Source organism: Hydra vulgaris, chromosome 08 (genome assembly GCF_038396675.1).
Source record: "Hydra vulgaris chromosome 08, alternate assembly HydraT2T_AEP".
Lineage (NCBI taxonomy): Eukaryota > Metazoa > Cnidaria > Hydrozoa > Anthoathecata > Hydridae > Hydra > Hydra vulgaris.
Window position 1 is genome coordinate 910,001 of NC_088927.1, and position 18,245 is coordinate 928,245.

The 18,245-nt window shown below is 24.8% G+C and overlaps 1 long non-coding RNA gene across 3 annotated transcripts in view; it reads left to right on the forward strand.

Moving 5' to 3' along the window:
* The window catches only part of LOC136082889 (uncharacterized), a 19,536-nt gene extending 2,135 nt beyond the window's left edge, over positions 1 to 17,401 (forward strand). For 2 of the 3 annotated variants that reach the window (XR_010639806.1, XR_010639808.1), the window contains exons 2-4: positions 1,360 to 1,449; positions 13,229 to 13,395; positions 17,261 to 17,401. This is a non-coding gene — a long non-coding RNA (uncharacterized LOC136082889). Of the gene's footprint in view, positions 1 to 1,359; positions 1,450 to 13,228; positions 13,396 to 16,464; positions 16,881 to 17,260 lie in introns of those variants that run through there. The other variant, XR_010639807.1, reaches the window with a different exon arrangement.
* The last annotated feature ends 844 nt before the right edge of the window (positions 17,402 to 18,245 follow it).

The window sequence follows — 18,245 nt, forward strand, 5'->3', positions numbered from 1 at the left end:
TTTGTTATATATATTTTAAATATATTGTTTCACTTTTTATAAAATTGTCTACGTTATTGTTACTTTAAGTTAAAGTAACAATAAAATAGATGATTATTTTGTTACTTTGTCAGTTAAACTGACAATATGTGTTACACTGCCATAAATAATGTTAGAATAAACATTCATAAAAGTTAACTTAATTGAATTTATAACAAACTTTGAATCTTCTGTCACAACTTATTTTTGTCACTTCAAAAGCTCAGTGTAAAGAGATGTACGAAAGAGCGTTACTACTAATAACACTTTTTTTGGTCTTAATGAATAATATACTTTATTTATTTCAATAGTTTTTAGTACAAATATTGGTGCAATAACTAACTATACCTGTGATTATCTTAATTATTAGATATGTTACTAGTTAATTTTTTTTTGTTCATTAGAAAATTTTAAACAAAATTTTCACCACAACAAATCAAAACAGAGTTCTTACACTTATCAATAGATATATGAGTAGCAGTTGATAAACAGGAGCAGCATATAAATTTATTCGTAAACTATGTGTATTATTCGTAAACTATGTGTATTACACTTAAAATTCAAACACAATACATATAATTTTTTAGTACATTTACTGTTTTGTCTTTTAAGACTTTTAAGTTTAACTTTTTTTATTGTTTATATTATTTTTGTATATTAAGTTTAATTATTTTTATTAAAATTTTAACTTTTTTTATTGTCTTTTAAGACTTTTAATACTCTTTTTTAAGACTTACTGTGTGTGTTTGTTACCTATAAATGACAGATTTACAAATATAAACAGTGTTTTTTGCAAATATAAACAGTGTTTTTCAAAATAATATTTACTTTGTTTAAACTTAAAAGGACACACTACTAAAGACAATACTTAAAAAAAACTTGACATTTTATGTTGAGTTTTACTTCTCATAGGTGAGTTGCGGTTCTTCTTTTTTCCTGAAAGGAACGAGCACAAAGGAGTGTCACCTCTTTTTCTAAATAATCGTCTTTATTTCAACATTAAGTATTGACTTTTTGTAAGTTTTGTATAATTTGATTTCCAAAAATAAAAAAACTTTGAAAAAACTTTATTACATTGTAAGACAAAAGAAATATAACCGAACTTGTATGCAATTTATAGCACATGCTCATGACTTATAAGTTTTTAATCACTGTTTACTTAAGTACTTAATTGTTGTTTCTGACACTATTTTAAACATAAATCAATTATATAATATTTTATAATAAAACATCATATTCTATCGATTTTTTTTATTAATAAACTTGTAATTTTTCTCAATTCAAATTGTTATTCATATCGTTAAAATATTTAGTATTACATTTTCATCATTTAACATTTAGAGAAGAAAACTACACTGAAAGAATAATATATCTTGTCTAAGGAGAAAGGTTCAACAGATGGAGAGTCTTTACTTGCAGTATTTTAAAATAGTGATGGTTTATTTTTGTTACTTATTTTTTCTTGTTATCTTTTAATTTTTATGTTATTACACTCAAACCTCTTTTTATGCAGTCCTTTTTTTAGGCAATACTTAATTTCAATCTCAACGATTAAAATGTGTAATATGTATGTACATACGTCATTATATAGTTACTGTTATGAACATGCAACCACAAATTGTGTTACATTGTAGACTACGAAGGATAATTCATATGTTTTTTTTCTAAATCATTTTTTTTTATGCAGTCCTTATCTAACCGCATAGAAAAAATGTTTTTAATATTTTTTAGAATAACCTGTAAAAAATGTTTTTGAAAACTATTTTTATAGGTTCTCCTGAAGTTTTATGTGATTTTTTTTATGCGTTTTCTATTATCTGGTCCCTATCTACTGCACAAAAAGAGGTTTGAGTGTACTCTTTAATATAGACAAGTTAAGTCCAGATTTTAAAATCTTTTTAAACAAGTTTGAAATAATACATTTTTACATGCCATGCCATTTAATTTGCAATAGGTTATAGTAGTAGCATTAGTTTTTTTTTCCATTTTAATTAAAAAAAAAAATACTTACTAATATAAACACTCATTTATGTATTATTTTTTTAATTATTATTAAGTTTAAATCTCATGCTACAGAAAGTATATTCCCTTTTTAAACACCACAATAAAAACCACAATTATGTAGGAACAGGTGTAAAAAAAGAAAGACCTTTAACACAAGCTATATAGTTTTAAAAAGCCTCTTACAGCAATAAGTAAGACTAATTGCTTCTTAGCAATTAGCAAGGTTTGTTTCAGAATGTGCAGTGAGTTCTAAAAATATTTACTCCACCTTCAAGTAACTTTCATTTTATTTTAGCATCTAATGCAAGCTTGGACAGGAATGGTGTATGATCACACTCTGTAACTGACCAAGCTAATAATTTTTTTCTTTGCAATTTAACCACAGCTGTTTTAATGTTTTATCTATTCAAATGCAATAAAAAAAATTATTATGTTATAAACAACAATTAACAGTTGATCATTTCTAACATTTATATGTTTCGTAAAGGCTTTAAATAAAATAAAAAATTGATTATAATGATCGTTTAAAATAAACACATTTTGTGTAAATTAAATTTGTGAATTTTTTTTAGTAGGCTTGTATTTTTATGATAAATTTATCATTTGAAACTATTTATCCATTTCTTTCTAAAAATATTTCATACATTTACTTTTTTTTAAATACTTTGAATTATGAATAAGTTTAATTAAAATCTTCCCATTGCAATGGAATGACACAAAGATTTAGAACTACCAAAAAAGTCAAGGGAATCATTGTATTCTAAAATATCAGAATTTAAAACCTCTAATGGTGCATATAATTCTGATTTAAGGTTTCATTACCTGGCTTAGACAGGAATGGCATGCAATTGAAGCCATTGCTGACCTGACATTGCTGAAAAATGATTTTTTTTTTCGACAACTTGACCACGACTGTTTAGATGTTTTGTTGATTGATTTAAACATTCCAGAAATGCGCTGAAAAAAGAAATGCAACAAAAAAAGAAATAAATAATAAATAAACTCAAAAAAATCCAACTCGAGGCAAAAATTACTTTTCATTTGGTTTTTAGTTTCAGTTGAAATAAATTACTTTAAAACTTATCTTTTGAAACATTTTATTAAAGTTAAGCAAAACCCTTTTACAAATTACTTCTAATGATTTTTTGATAAATTAACAAGTTTTATTTATATTTTTGTTTATTTAAAAAGTGAAATGAAATTACTGAAATAAAAATGATATGTTTTAAAATCGCGTAAATATTTTTTTTGAAAAGACTGCAAAAAAAAAAATTTTTAAGATCGTAGTCTTTTTAAAGTAATTTTTAATTGTTTAATTGCAATTAAAAAAGAAGTTTCCATCCAGCATCATAATGATATTATTCAAATTTCTAATCAAACTTCCATTACAATAGTTTGTAAAAATCCAAGAACATAGTGAATAAGTGGTATGCAGTCTTTGTTGTTTTATTCTTTTTTTTTTGTTTTTTTTGTTTGTTTGTTTCTCTATTAACAGAATTAGTATAAGTATTTGTTTTATTTTTGATATTGTCTTACCATTGTTAATTGTTTTTAAAAAGTTAATTATTATTTTTAAAAGTATTATTTTAAAAAATTACAAAACTTATGTGCTTATTTACTTGACCTGTATTTGGCTTCCGAACTAAAAATTTTATAAGTTATAAATTGTAATACTAAATAAGTCCGGCATTAAATAAACAACCCTCGGAATTAGGGTCGGCATTCGGCAATGCCGACCTAACTGCCGACCTAAAATTATTTGAGAACGGCAAAAAATTGCCGACCTCGTTTTAATGTTTTATGGTTAGACCTTTGTATCAAATAATTTTTGCCGACCTGATGCCGACCTCAAAAAGATTGAGGTCGACAAATTATTGCCGACCTCATTTTTCCTAATTCCGAGAGTTGAATAAAAGCAAATAAACTGGTTAAAAAATGATGTAATTTTTGTTAGCTGTGCATTACTTGTAGAACTGTAATTATAGCGGTGAACTTTATCAATGTGGTTTACTTAAGTTTATACATAAGCATGAAATTTTATTTACGTGAATTTTAGGAATGGTTTTTTTATCGTTAAAAACTAAATTGTGTCTTTAGCTTATTTTGAAGTTCAATGTTGTAGTTAAATTTAGTTTTAAACTACATTAAAATATTTTAAAAAATAACTGTTACAATAGTTACTGAAAAAATCTAAATTCATTATTTTAAAAAGGTTATTTTTCTTTATTATTTATTTATTAAATTTATTTTATGCATAGCATAATAATCTTTTGTTAGTTTTATCACAATTTAGTTTTTTGCCTTGTTTTTTTAAGCATTTAATGAACTATTTTATTGAAGATTGTAAACAATTTATAGATATATTTTATCAGTTACCAATAAGATAAATGTAAACATAATTTTTGTTTATAATAAAAAAACTTATTTCACACAAACATATCATCATTTTGAAATACAAATCAAAAAGTTTTAATTACATAAGGAGAAAAACTTGTACAAAAACACTTTTTCTTTTTTAAAATAAGAAATGTTTCAAGGTTGCATTTCACATTTAAATCTACGATGGTGATGCAAAATCTTAACATTTTTACATAATGAATTATATTGTAAATAAAAAGAAAGTAATTATATCTTAAAGAAGTAATGCAAAATCTTTTTAAGTTATTTAAATTTTAAATTTTCAAATAATTTAGATTTTTTAATTAAAATAAGAGTTATTTAACACGAAATGTTAATTATATGTAGTTAAACATTACAAAGGATAAAACTTTTTGCTTAACATAAATCGCTGAATGTGCAGGTGATGTTGCCATTTAGTTTGTAAACTTCATACTGTATTTATTATTACCATTGGGTAAAATAAACAAACTGCTTTTAAAAATCCATTCACAGTAGGGGCTTTTTCAATACAAAATTATTAAAAAACTAGAATGGTCTTTTAACAAGTTTATAAACTTCTTTGCATAATAGAGTTTTCAATACTTTACAACCTCAATGGTAGTCAAATAGTGTAGTTGTTATATCATGTTGAAGTCTTAGGCTTAAAAGTTAGGAAACAAAAATATTTTTTTTTATTCATAAAGTTATTATGCTACATATATATATATATATATATATATATATATATATATATATATATATATATATATATATATATATATATATATATATATACACTCTTAAACCATTATCTTGGTTGTATTGCAATAAAAACCAGTAAAATGTGCACCTATATTGTGTTATGCTGTATGGCGGTTAAATATGGAGAACATAGGTTAATGTTGTCCAGTGTCTAGAAAGATCAGAGAAGATGATGATCAGGGAGGACTAAGTTAGTATTGGCATATTGAGTATAAAGTTGCAGATGATTGGATATCAAAATGTAGAGTGATACTAGTTTCAATAGTGGTAGAAGTAGGAAAACTTGTACAGAATGTGTATAATATACAATACAATCTACAGTGTATAATTTACAATACAATCTACAGTATACAATGATATATACAGTATACAATGATATATACAATAATATACAATACAATCTACAATGATATATACAATATACAATGATATGTACAGTATACAATGATATACACAGTATACAATGATAATATGCAGTATACAATGATATATACAATATACAATGATATATACAATAATATACAATATAATCTACAGTATACAATATACAGTACAATCTACAATATACAATGTGTTTAATATATGCTGTATACGATGATATATACAGTATACAATGATATATACAATATACAATTATATATACAATAATATACAATACAATCTACAGTATACAATATACAATACAATCTACAGAATATATCAATTTATTTAATTTTTTTAAGGAGTTTTTATTGATTTTAAATTATTATAATGGTTCATCCTGATTATAAATTTGAATAATTTTGTAGTTTTTTTTTTAATTTAACAATTTTTAAATTAAAAAAAAACTACAAAATTGTTGTAAGATAATATATATATATATATATATATATATATATATATATATATATATATATATATATATATATATATATATATATATATATATATATATATATATATATATATATATATATATATATATATATATAGATAGATAGAGCTAGGGCTCTACAGATTACAGTAAAATAATATTCTATGGGTTGCACTGTCACTTTTTCTCTGGTTTTCCGGTTTTCAGGCATTCCATATGAAAATATCCATGGCATGCAAGTCTCAAATTTGGCTGATTTTTATACCACACAAAGATTTTAATAAATTATAAACATCCCACAAATTTTATTACATAATTCCAACTGGTAATAAAGATATAACTTTTTTAACTTTGCCTTGAATTAACTCAAATGCACTTTTTTATAAAACGGTTTTGGTTCATGTTTCTGTTCTGTGTTTAATGGAAAGTTGAAAATATTTACACTAACATATTTTTGTTGCCAGACGGCCGGCTTTTACAGTGGAGAATATAGCACTAAATCAGTAAAAATAAATTTTTTTCTGTGTTCTCCTTCTTAAAAGCTGGACATCTGGAAACTCTACATATTTTGGGTCTAGGAATCGGATAAAACACTTAAAAACATTTTTAAATGAACAAATCACCTGAAATTTTAACCTTATTAACCAATTTTACTGGGGTGAGTTTAATTACAAAAATGCTATTGTATGATTTTTATTTCTATTCCTCTTGATTAGTTTAGTTAAAGTTTATAAAAAATAATAAGAAAAAAAAAGTGGTGTTAAGTTGACAGTAATTTAACTGAATTAGTTTCAACAATATCAAATTAGTGTTCTTTTAGTTGTTGTTGACTTTGTGTGTCTGTTTCATTAGTAGTATCAAATCTGATCCTAAATTTCAAAATTTTACTATAACTTCACTGGGAACTTAGTAATTTAATTATTAATTTATGAATGTCACTTTTTTCTTGTATTTTTATGTATAACTAATAATAGTATATAAATAATTTGGAATCTTGTGGAAAAACTTTAGATGATGGCTAATATTTATTAAATTTTTATACTTTATTTATATTTTATGTCAAACAACCATATCTCTTGAGTTTGAATCACAAGGCACAAATTAAGTGATCTCAAACTGTAATATCTGGAAATATTTCTGGTCATTAAATTCTCAATATATTAAAAAACGTAAACACTGTTTTAATGAATTGGTCAATTTATTATATTGCAAATTTATCATATTGCAAAAAATAATAAAAAAACAAAACAATAAATTTACAACTGCCAAAATAATAACAAAAAAAACTTATTTTTAATTATTACATATTTTTAATTATTTTTTAAACACCAATTAATTTAGGGATTACAATTAAAAAAATTATATAAAAAAATAATAATTACTAAAGGTCCAAAAAATATGTGCAGTAATATAAAAATCAACCAATAAAAAATTATGCTAAAGCTATATATGTATGTATGAAACATGAAAATCGATTTTAATGGAGATTTAAAAATTTAAATGTTTTAATATTAGTAAATAATTAATTTATAATAAAAATAATAATAAAAAATATATATTTTAAAATAAGTCATTTGAAATTTTTTGTTTTAAGATAAATATAAAAATTTTCAGTTACTTTTTATATATTTTAAATTCCTGTTTTAAATTTTGTATATGTATCTGCAATAGAGTGACAAGCATTCTATTTAGAAAATATTTAATAAAATTTAAATTAGGTATAAAATTATTTTATTTCTTATTTCACAATTTCTTTTGTTTAAAATATTTGATCACCTCTAAATTTCTTTAGACTGTTGTGATTAGCAGGGTTTTTTTAAGAATTATATTGTACTTTAAGTCATTTAAATTTTAGTTTATTTTTCTAGTTTTATCTTATGATTAGTAAAATGAATCAAAATATTAAAGTTTAAATCATAATTTTTAATAATAAAGAAAATAATAGTAATAAAAGGATTTCATAATAAGATTTTATATCATAATTGAAGATCAATAAAATATTTTTTATTAAATAATTGTATTAGCTATTGAGTTTAGCAATCAACTATTGAGTTTAGCGATCAGAGTTTACTTTTTTAAAAAAGCTAAAAAATTAAAACTAGAAGCATTTACAGATACTGCAATTCGCAAACACTTAATTCGAGCCCTGAATTATGTTTAAAAATGTAGACCATAAATCAGGATGGATATTTTGCCCTCATTTATTTAATTATTTTTTTTTAATTGCTATGAAGTTTTTGATAAAGAAATAGAGTTTGAAATTGATATAAGGTTACCCTATTAGAATATATAGAACTTATTAGTCTACCTTATTAGAAAATAAAGAGTGACAGTTACCTTATTAGAATATAAAGAACTAGTTATCTCTCAGATTAATCAACTTACATCGCATTCATTTTTTATTGGCAAATTTTGCAGAGAACTATCAGTTTTTAGTACTATGCCATTTTACTATACAGTATTTTAAATCTATGGCACCCTAAAAAAGATGTCTAGATGGCCTCTGAATGTTTATTTTTTGCAACTAGTCACAAATAAATCCCTTTGTGATTGTATAGGTAGTACTGTTAACTTCAGAAAGACCATTGGAAAAGTAATTATTGATAGCTGGTGATGTGCTTGAAGTTTGTATTGCCAATATAAAATGTTATAAAAAAAATAGATTATTAATATTAAAAGATAAAAAAATATAAACTCGCAATATAAATTTGCATTTATATAATTCTCTCCCTTTGAAACTATAGTTTTTTAGGATCAGATTCTATAAAATTAAAAAGAAAACTGAAACAGCTAGTCAACAACAATTAAAAGAACAGTTTGATATAGCCAAAACTGTGAAATTACAACCTTTTTTTTCTCGTTTAATTTATTAAAATACCTGCTTTTAAGCACTAAATTTAAGTAGATTTAAGATGTTTTTATTACTGTTTTAGAAAAGACCACTCTCCAATTCTTTGTAATAACTATAACTTAACTATTCAGGACAAATTCTTAAAAAATAAAATTGAGCTACATCAGCATTTTTGTGATTGGACTTGCCCCAGTAAAATTGTGGTAAACATTTAAATTTTAGGTGTTATGTTGGTTTTTAAATATTTTAAGTTGTTTCATTAGAGTCTTTGGCCCAAAATATGTAAAGGTACAACTTTTCAGCTTTCCAACACACATTAAACAGGAACTAGAATCAAAACCATTTTTAAAAATGGTGGATTTTTGTTGGCTGGATGCAAACTTAAAATAGTTATATCTTAGGAACCGATTGAAATTAGATGATAAAATTTTCAGGATGTTCATAAATATCGATTTACTAAAATCTTTAAGTGGTTTAAAAATCAGCAAAATCTGAGACTTAAGGTTGCATGTCCTGGATGTTTTGACACAGAATTGCCCTAAAGAAACAGCAACAGCAAGGCAACATCAACTAAAGCAACAATTTGGTATGGGAAAAACTGTTCCAGGGACTAGAAATTATCACTATTTTATACCTATTTCAAACTTTGAAATTAGTTTTAAAAAAACAAGTTAGCATCAATGTGCTGACAGATTTATACTGTCAAAAGCAGTGATGTTGTGGTTGTACCAAATCTAAATGATTTTGTTGCATGTTAGTATGATTCCTTTTGGTGGGTAGGTCACAGGTATGGTTACAGAAATAGATATTCCTACAAATGATATCCAAATTTAGATTATGAACCCTCACAGTCAATCTCAAACTTCATTTGGCCACCGAGAGATGTCTGTTCTTCAGATAATACAGTTCTTCAGATATTTGGGATTCAATTTGCTGGCTTATGAGGGGTCTGGGGATGGTAGAGAAGGAAAGGTGCAATTTATCACATTTTACCACACCCTCTTTCTTTTCTTTTTTTGGTTTCTTTAATGTTCCTTCGTTTTTGTGATTGATACAAGAGTTTCTCCCACTAGTATTTTCTAATTTAACTAAGAATTGACCCAGTATTTCCTTTTTTTCTACCTAAATTTTCTCTCAATTTTTGTTTTAACATAGACTTCAAGATTATTAAATAATTTTGCTATTTTATTATTATCATCTTCAATTTTTTCTGATTGTAAAGATTTGCCTTATTTACCTATTCCATAAACAATTATATTTTTTGCTCTTTTGTTTCATTTTGTTCATTGACAGTTGCATTTACTATGCTGATTTATATTATTTAACGATAGGGTGGCGTGTACATTTTAGTTTATTCCAGTGTAACTTTGCACCTCATCCTGAACAATAAATTAAAAGTTCTCTGCAAAGTCACCCAATGTTAAACATTCATTGTGATTTATTAGTTCACTACCATTTTTAAGGTACTTGGCTTGACTTCTAGCTATATGCAAGCCTTCCCAGGAAACACTTGCGGTTTTTTGTCTTGTATCTCTACAGGTGAGTATTTTTTTTAGACAACTTGGTCACAGCCATTTGCTGTGACCAAGATGTCTAAAAAAAAGTTTTTTTATATCAAGTGTTGCGGAAAAAACTAAGTTTCAAAAACAAAAAAAGCATAACTAACAAAATAGGAACTTAAATTGAATTTAAATAGAAAAAGGTAAAAATATAATAATGATTTAAATAATTGGTGTACTGTTTTCATTTTTGTGTTTTAAGAGTTGTTGTTATTTTCAGCAACAAAATAAGATAAGGCAAAGCAAAAAAAAATACAATTTTAAATTGACTTTGAAAAGAATGATTTTCCTATATTTTAAATGGTTTTTTTAAGAGGAAAGCGAAATTATAACCTTCCATCTGTTTATACAATATATTTGTTTAATTTTAGAATAACAAGTATATATTGTCCCTATATGAAAACGTCTTTGTAATGCATGCATATGCTTTTATATATAACTTTATTTATTATATATTTATATTTATTTGGTTTGTATGTATGTGCATGTTTAGCTTATTTGGATAAGGCATTTACTTCATACATGTCATGTGTATGAAGTAAATTCTCATTTTTTTACACTCTGCTTCCCTTTTGATCTACTATGTTGTTGGTGAAATCTACGTAAACAATAATTAAAAATTATTATTAATAATCGCATAGCAACTACTAAAAATTATTATTAATAATTGTTGACCAAAAGCATCATAGACCAAAAGGGAGGGGTGAGTAAAACTAAATGCACAGAGCCAAATTGTTAAAATGCAACAGGTTTCCACTAAATGATTGGGAATAAAAAATGTACAGGAAAAGAAAGTTAATATGAAGCAATTAAGGCTATATGAAAAATGTGCAGGCGGCATGGCCTAATTAAAGCTTAAAAACTATGTATATATGTGTGTGCGCCTCACTTAGAAAATACACTGAAAGGCTTAAATGGTATAAGAACTCTGAATGTGAAGTGATGTGTATTGTTCAAAAACATAACTAAAAGATTTTTTTATATACAAATAAGAAAAGATAAATGGCAATATATGACCAGCGGTATATAAAGGAAAAACAATTTATAGAAAAAAAGAGTTGTAGGATTTGAACCACGGACATTGCGTGTCTAAATTAATAAAGTTTAAATAAATTATATTTAATTAAACTTTATTACTTCATAAAATAAAAATAAGTTATACATAAATGTTACGCATGCATTCCATAGACGTTTTCATATAGGGGCAATATATACTTGTTTCATTAACATTACACAAATTTATTATACAAACAGATGGGAATTTATATTTTCACCTTCCTTATTTTAAAAAACAAACAAATAAAATTAGGAAATTTATTCTTTTTAATGTCGACTTAAAACTGTCAACTTAAATTTTTTTTTTTTTTTTTTTTTTTTTTCTTGCTTTTCTTATTAAATTTTGTTGCTGAAAACAACAACCACTCAAAAGAAACAATAATAAAAACAGTACACAAATTATTTAAATTATTAATTTTTTTTTTCTTTCAAGTTTATTTTAGTTTCCTTTTTTGTTAGTTTTGTTTTCTTAGTTTTGTTTTCTTTGTTTTGTTTTCTTTGTTTTGTTTTCTTAGTTTTGTTTTCTTAGTTTTGTTTTCTCTGTTTTGTTTTCTTAGTTTTGTTTTCTTTGTTTTAGGAACTCTTTTCCGCAACACTTAATAAAAACTTGCTAATGGCCGTAACTAAATTTTTTGAAATGAAATACTCATGTGTAGACATACAAGGCAAAAAACTGCACGCGTTTCCAGGGAAGCCTTGATAAGTGAATTAGATGTTAATTTATCTTTTTTATTGCATATAAGGTTGATAACGTCTTAAATATTATTTTTTGATTGATCAGTTTAGTTCTATCTTTATGTTGGTTAATTGTTATTTCTTTATCACAGATGTCAAACATTACTGTTAAGAATCCTTTTAAAACAGTAATATAGGACATAATGGACATTGATGTAACAAGCTTTTCTCTATAGTCTTTGTCAATTTTAAGAGTGTCAGTTAACAACTTAACACTCTGATTATAGGCACTGACACAAGCACATTGAGTGCCAGACAATATTGTAGTTGCGCACTATCTTGGGCAAAGGTTGCTAAACTTTAAAAATCCAATGTTGAAATTAAAGTGTTTAGATTTAAATGCTTCATAAAGTTCTTTTGAATTAATTAATAAGTCTTGGTTGTATGTGTTGTCTGTACCCTATACTGACAAAATATTTTTTTTAAGGCATCATTCGTGTTTACTCATCACTTTGAGAAAAGCTATGAACAAGATTAATGGTTTAATGGAAAAGTGACTTCCTATTTTTGAGAATGATTTCTTCAAAATTCTGTGTTTTTTTTTTTAACTTTTCTAGCTTTTCTTATAAGGTAAATAGATACAGAAATTATATCAAGCCTCTCTTTATTTCTCTTTGAGATTATTTGTGTTAGTTTGATAAATATGAAGTTCATATTTTTTATCCTATGTTTTTTATTTTTCTAGAGTTTAATTTGATTGTGATAACTCTACCTAAATTATTGAAGATTCTGAAAAAATAAATTGAACTCCACATAAACATTTTTATAATTTTGCCTCCACCCCTGTCTTTCCAGTGAAATAATAAATTTTTAAAAATTATGATCAAATTTTTAAAAAATAACAAGGAAACAAAAACAGCAAGCCAACAACAACTAAAGTAACAATTTAAAATGGTTGGAACTGTTTCAGTTTCATTACTATCGACTTGAAAATTTTTTTTTCTTTTGATTTTATACAACTCCTGTTTTATAAATGAAAAAAGTTTGACCATGTTTTTATTTTTATTTTAGAAAAGACCAAATCTAAAAAAATCTGAGACTCATGGTTGCTTTTCGATGCATAAAAAACTTGAATGTTTTCACATGGTATTGCCCTACTATTTATCCAAAAAATGTTAAACGACAATGGTATGATGCAAAATAATGATGCAATAGTAAAAACAAAACAAAAGAAAATGGTAAGATTTAAAAATCAGCATGTTTTTAAAGATTTTTTTAGATTAAAATTTGTTAATTTTTATATATTACTTGTAAATTTTTTAAAATGGTTCTATAAACATGGTAAAGATAATAGATGGTTACAGCTGTTTAGAGTTTTAATACTGTATTTCATTTTTGTAATTTTGACCAAAAAAATTCTTTCTGTAGTTTATTTTAGTTAAAATCTTTAGCCGAGAGCTGTGATGAAATATTTTGTCTGAATTTAATTCTGTAGGTAGTCTAGGATATGAAAATATATGTGAAAACAATATTTCATTGAATCCAATTATTTTTATTTCCAACACTGCTTATTAGACAAATGTGGAATTACACTTGAACTGAGCTCTCTTGCAATTAACTTTCAATAATTAATAGTTATTCTACTTATAATTAAATAGCAGCAACCTGTAATACGGGCTACGGTCGGTCTGTTACTTAATTTATAGTGGCTGTTTTCCACAATTTAAAGTTGCAAAACCTTAACTAATACCCTGTAAGAAAAACGCCTTCAAATTAAAAAATTAAACCATCTGTAAAATTAAAATAAATTAATATACCAATTATTTAACGTTATTTGAGTAATTTACAACTGACATAGGTCATATCAGTGTATGGCAAAACCATTTTCCTAGTCATTACTAAGTTCAACACAATACGTTTTTAGTTACTGACACAAAATAATAACACTTCATTATGCCTTAAATTGACGAAAGATTAAAGCTAAATTCTTGTTATATTTTTTATAACATGAACTTTAATTAATATGATGAATATGAAGTAATCGTAAATTATTCATGAGTTATTAATTTTTTGGTATCCCCTTGATACATGTTTCTTTAAAATAGGAAATTGTCTTTAACCTGTCAACACTAACCAAACGACGAGCAAGCTCGTCGTTTGGTTAGTGTTGACAGGTTTAATCTTGATTGTCGCTTAGCGTAGGGTAAGTGCTTCTGGGTAGAGATGTGTTTCGTGGTCTGGTGTTAATTTTGCTCGAGTTTAGCTATATTTTGAGATCGATTGCAGTATTTTTTTTATTGTTGTGATCGGTGTGCTTGACTTTGCCCTAAGATGTCAAACAGAAAACTCTGGCTAATTGTCTTGAATGTTAAATCTAAAACTCCGATCCTATTGAAAACTTGTGAAAAAAACGAAGTTAAAATTGATAAGAATGTTACAAATACATTAATAAATCCTAGTGTGAAGCAAAGTACAGAAAAACTGTTACAAATGCTTAAACCAATTTTTGTTGCATTAGACTTGATGCATTTGGACAATTATACCATAAGTGACAATGTACTTGAACTTTCAAATTTATACTTTAAGTGACAGTGTACTTAGAAATTTCAATACTCATATCATTAAAAAGTTTATTGATACTATTACAGCATAAGAAGAGGTTAGTATCATCAGCAAGCGTGATTGTTGTTAATTTTTGAGGCTTTATTGATATCATTTACATAAAATAGAAATAATAGAGGCCCTAGTATAGATCCTTGTGGAACTCCACAGGTTATATTTAGAAAGTAAGGTAAAGAAGATCCTTCTACGTGCACATACTGTTAGCGATTGTTTAGGTAACTTTTTAGTAACATTAAAGTTTTTCCTGTAATAACGAATCGAGATTTTGTAAAAAGTACTTCATGGTCAAAGTACCATGAACTACTTTTTACAAAACTTGAATTTGTCTAAATTCAAGTTTTGTAAAATTGTGTCAAACGCTTTAGATAAATCTTTAAAAACGCCTTAACTAAATTTTGATTTTTCGAATGATTCAGTTATGCTTCGAGTGAGATGAATTATTGCATGTTCCGCAGAGTTGTTTCTCTTGAAGCCTTATTGGTTCATGTAAAGTATATTATTAACAGTCAGATAATTGAATATTTGGTTAAAAAAAATTTACTCTAGAATTTTTAAGAAAACAGAGAGATCAGATATTGGACGATAATTACTAAAATTTAAGGGTTCACCACCTTTAAGCACTGGTGTAATTTTGCCAACTTTTAATTCGTCTGGAAAAATTCCTTGATTAATTGAACCCCTAAAAACTTTCAAAAAGATATACTTTATATCGTCGTATGAATCTTTAACTATGTTACAATTTATAGCATCACTGCTTCGTTAGTTTTCAGCATCTTAAATGCATTTTCATGTTCTGAAAAAGTTACTTCAATTTTATCTAACTTAGAAATTAATGAAAAAACGTAATCATTTATTGGATTTATCATATTTGGAATACTTATAGCTAAATTTTGTCCAACAGATACAAAAAACTTATTTAGCTCGCTTGCTTATTAGATTTATGCTTCTCTAGTAAATCACAGTAATATGTTTTTGCTGCCTTTTCTTTTTGGCTTTCAAATAGTTTAGTGTAACTAATATAAATTTATTTATTTTCAGATGTTGGTTTTTTTAAGTATTTTATATATAGATTTTGATTTTTTTTGAGGATTTCTTAAGACCTGTATCGACCCAAAATGACTTTAAACTTTTATCGGTTTTTATAAATTGACCTTTGAAAAATTTACATTGTTTATTTCATAAAAGGTTTGAATTAATCTGTCATACATTATATTTACATAGTAAGTTAGTTTTATTTCGTCAATTTGCAAAATTTTGATTCGCCTTCTTCTTATCCTGTTTTTAAAGCTAAACTTAAAAGATTTATTCTTTCCATGGACAAGGTACTTATGTACTATTAATAGTAATATTCTATAATTGTTAACTTTCTATTATTACTAAGCAAATTATTTTGTTTATATTAAGTCATTTTACTTTGTTTACATACTTTTTTGCATTAGTCTATATATTTTATAAAGTTTATTTTCTTTCATCATTGTAAGAAGATTATTCATTTATTTTATCTCGTTGTTGTAATAAGTTTATTGATGCATTAAAAAAAACGGCTTATTTAAGGTTCTGATGACAAAATCTTTGTGATCTTTTTTCAGTTACCTTGCTTATATAGTTTATCATTGTAAATTTGTGAAAGGCAATTGTTATTAGCATATTTTTTTTTATTATCATTATATTTTCTTTTTTTCAAGGTGCCCAAGAAGTCCTAACGGTCTTGTCACAGAGCACCGCGGAAGTGCATTTAACCAGAAAGTTCACGCCTCCTTCCTTACCGTGACGCGAAAATATAATTGTACAAAGACAAACAAATGTAAACAAAAAAAAAGCAAAAAAATCTTTAAAACCTAATAAATATATATAAATACAATCTGTCTGGGGCAAGTAGAGGACAAAATATCTTTTCATCCAAGCCCCTTCGTGAAATAGAGAAAAATATTGTTTTACAAGTTCTAATATTATACAAAAGAGTGAAAAAGTTTAAAAAGTAATAAAAAAATTAAGTTTGAAAAAAAAAGTTTTTTATAAGTTTGCAAAATTTATATGTATTTTTACCTTGCAAACATATTTTACATAAAAAAGAAAAAGTCTTTTAAACAAATAAAAAAAAAAAAAACTTATACATACCGTAATGTAACTTAAATATAAAAATAACGTATTGTATAACGAAAATATATAAATTTCCAAATCGGTGTGTATACGTATACAAAATAATACGTAATATATATTTAAATATTTAAAAGAGATATAAAATTTAAAAAGATTAAAAACATTTTCAAAATTTGAATTTTTCTATTTATATTTTTTATACTAAACTAAAACAGACAGACAAAAACAAGAAGAAACATAAATCATAAAAAAAAATTCTTTTTTTTCTGAAAAAATGAAAGAGTGTATGTTTTATTTAAGTTTAGTTTAAGTGTTTTTTTATAGATCTTTTATATATATCACTAAAATTTGTTTTTTTTTTTTTTTCATATCTTCGTCTAGAACAGAGTTCCACAATCGTGGTCACTGACGTGTAATTGAGAAGTCAGATTTTTTTAGTGATTTTAGTGGAATGTAATAATTACTTAGTGAATGTCTTGTATAATATTTATGATTAGTTAGAGAAAAAATTTTATAAAAATATTTTGGAATTATTTCATTTTGAAGTTAAATAACAAGTTATGGTATGTACTACTACTACTACCACCACTATGTGTCATTGAAAGAAAGAATTAAAAAATGGGCATTTATATAAAAATTTCCTTTAAAAAAGCTAATTTTATCTCCTTGATTTGGTTCCATTTAAATTTGTACAGTCGTTATTCTAAAAGGTTATAATAAAGTACTAATAAGTATTTTTAGATAATATATAAAAAAAAACTTATAAATAATTAAAATTGTATATATATATATCGAATCTGAATATTACATAGTATTAAACAAAATAAAAGATCCTCCGTTTTTAATCTTCACAAACAATGAGTGAAAAAAAAATTTATATCTTTATTTATGAACATAAAATTTCTATATATATATATATATATACATATATATATACATATATATATATATATATATATATAATTTATGTATAATTTATATATATATATAATTTATATTTATATATACATATATACATTTATGTATATATATATATGTACACAAAATTTTCAACATTTGAAATTATTTGAAATAAACGTTTTCAACTTTGAAAAATGAAACTATATGAAGTATTTAATACCTGAAAACAAACCTTTGTTTATTTAGACGTTTTTATTTGTCGAAAATACAAAGAATGTTTGATTTTTCATCAAATAATAATGAACATTTTTACTATTAAAGGTAAAAAACTCATATGAAATATGACACTCCAATTAAAAGTTATGTAAGTCATTTCACATACTCACGTGAAAATGGTTTATTAAATTGGGGCTTTGAGTTTCTTATTGACTTAATCTAAAAGAATATAATACAAATTGTTTATACA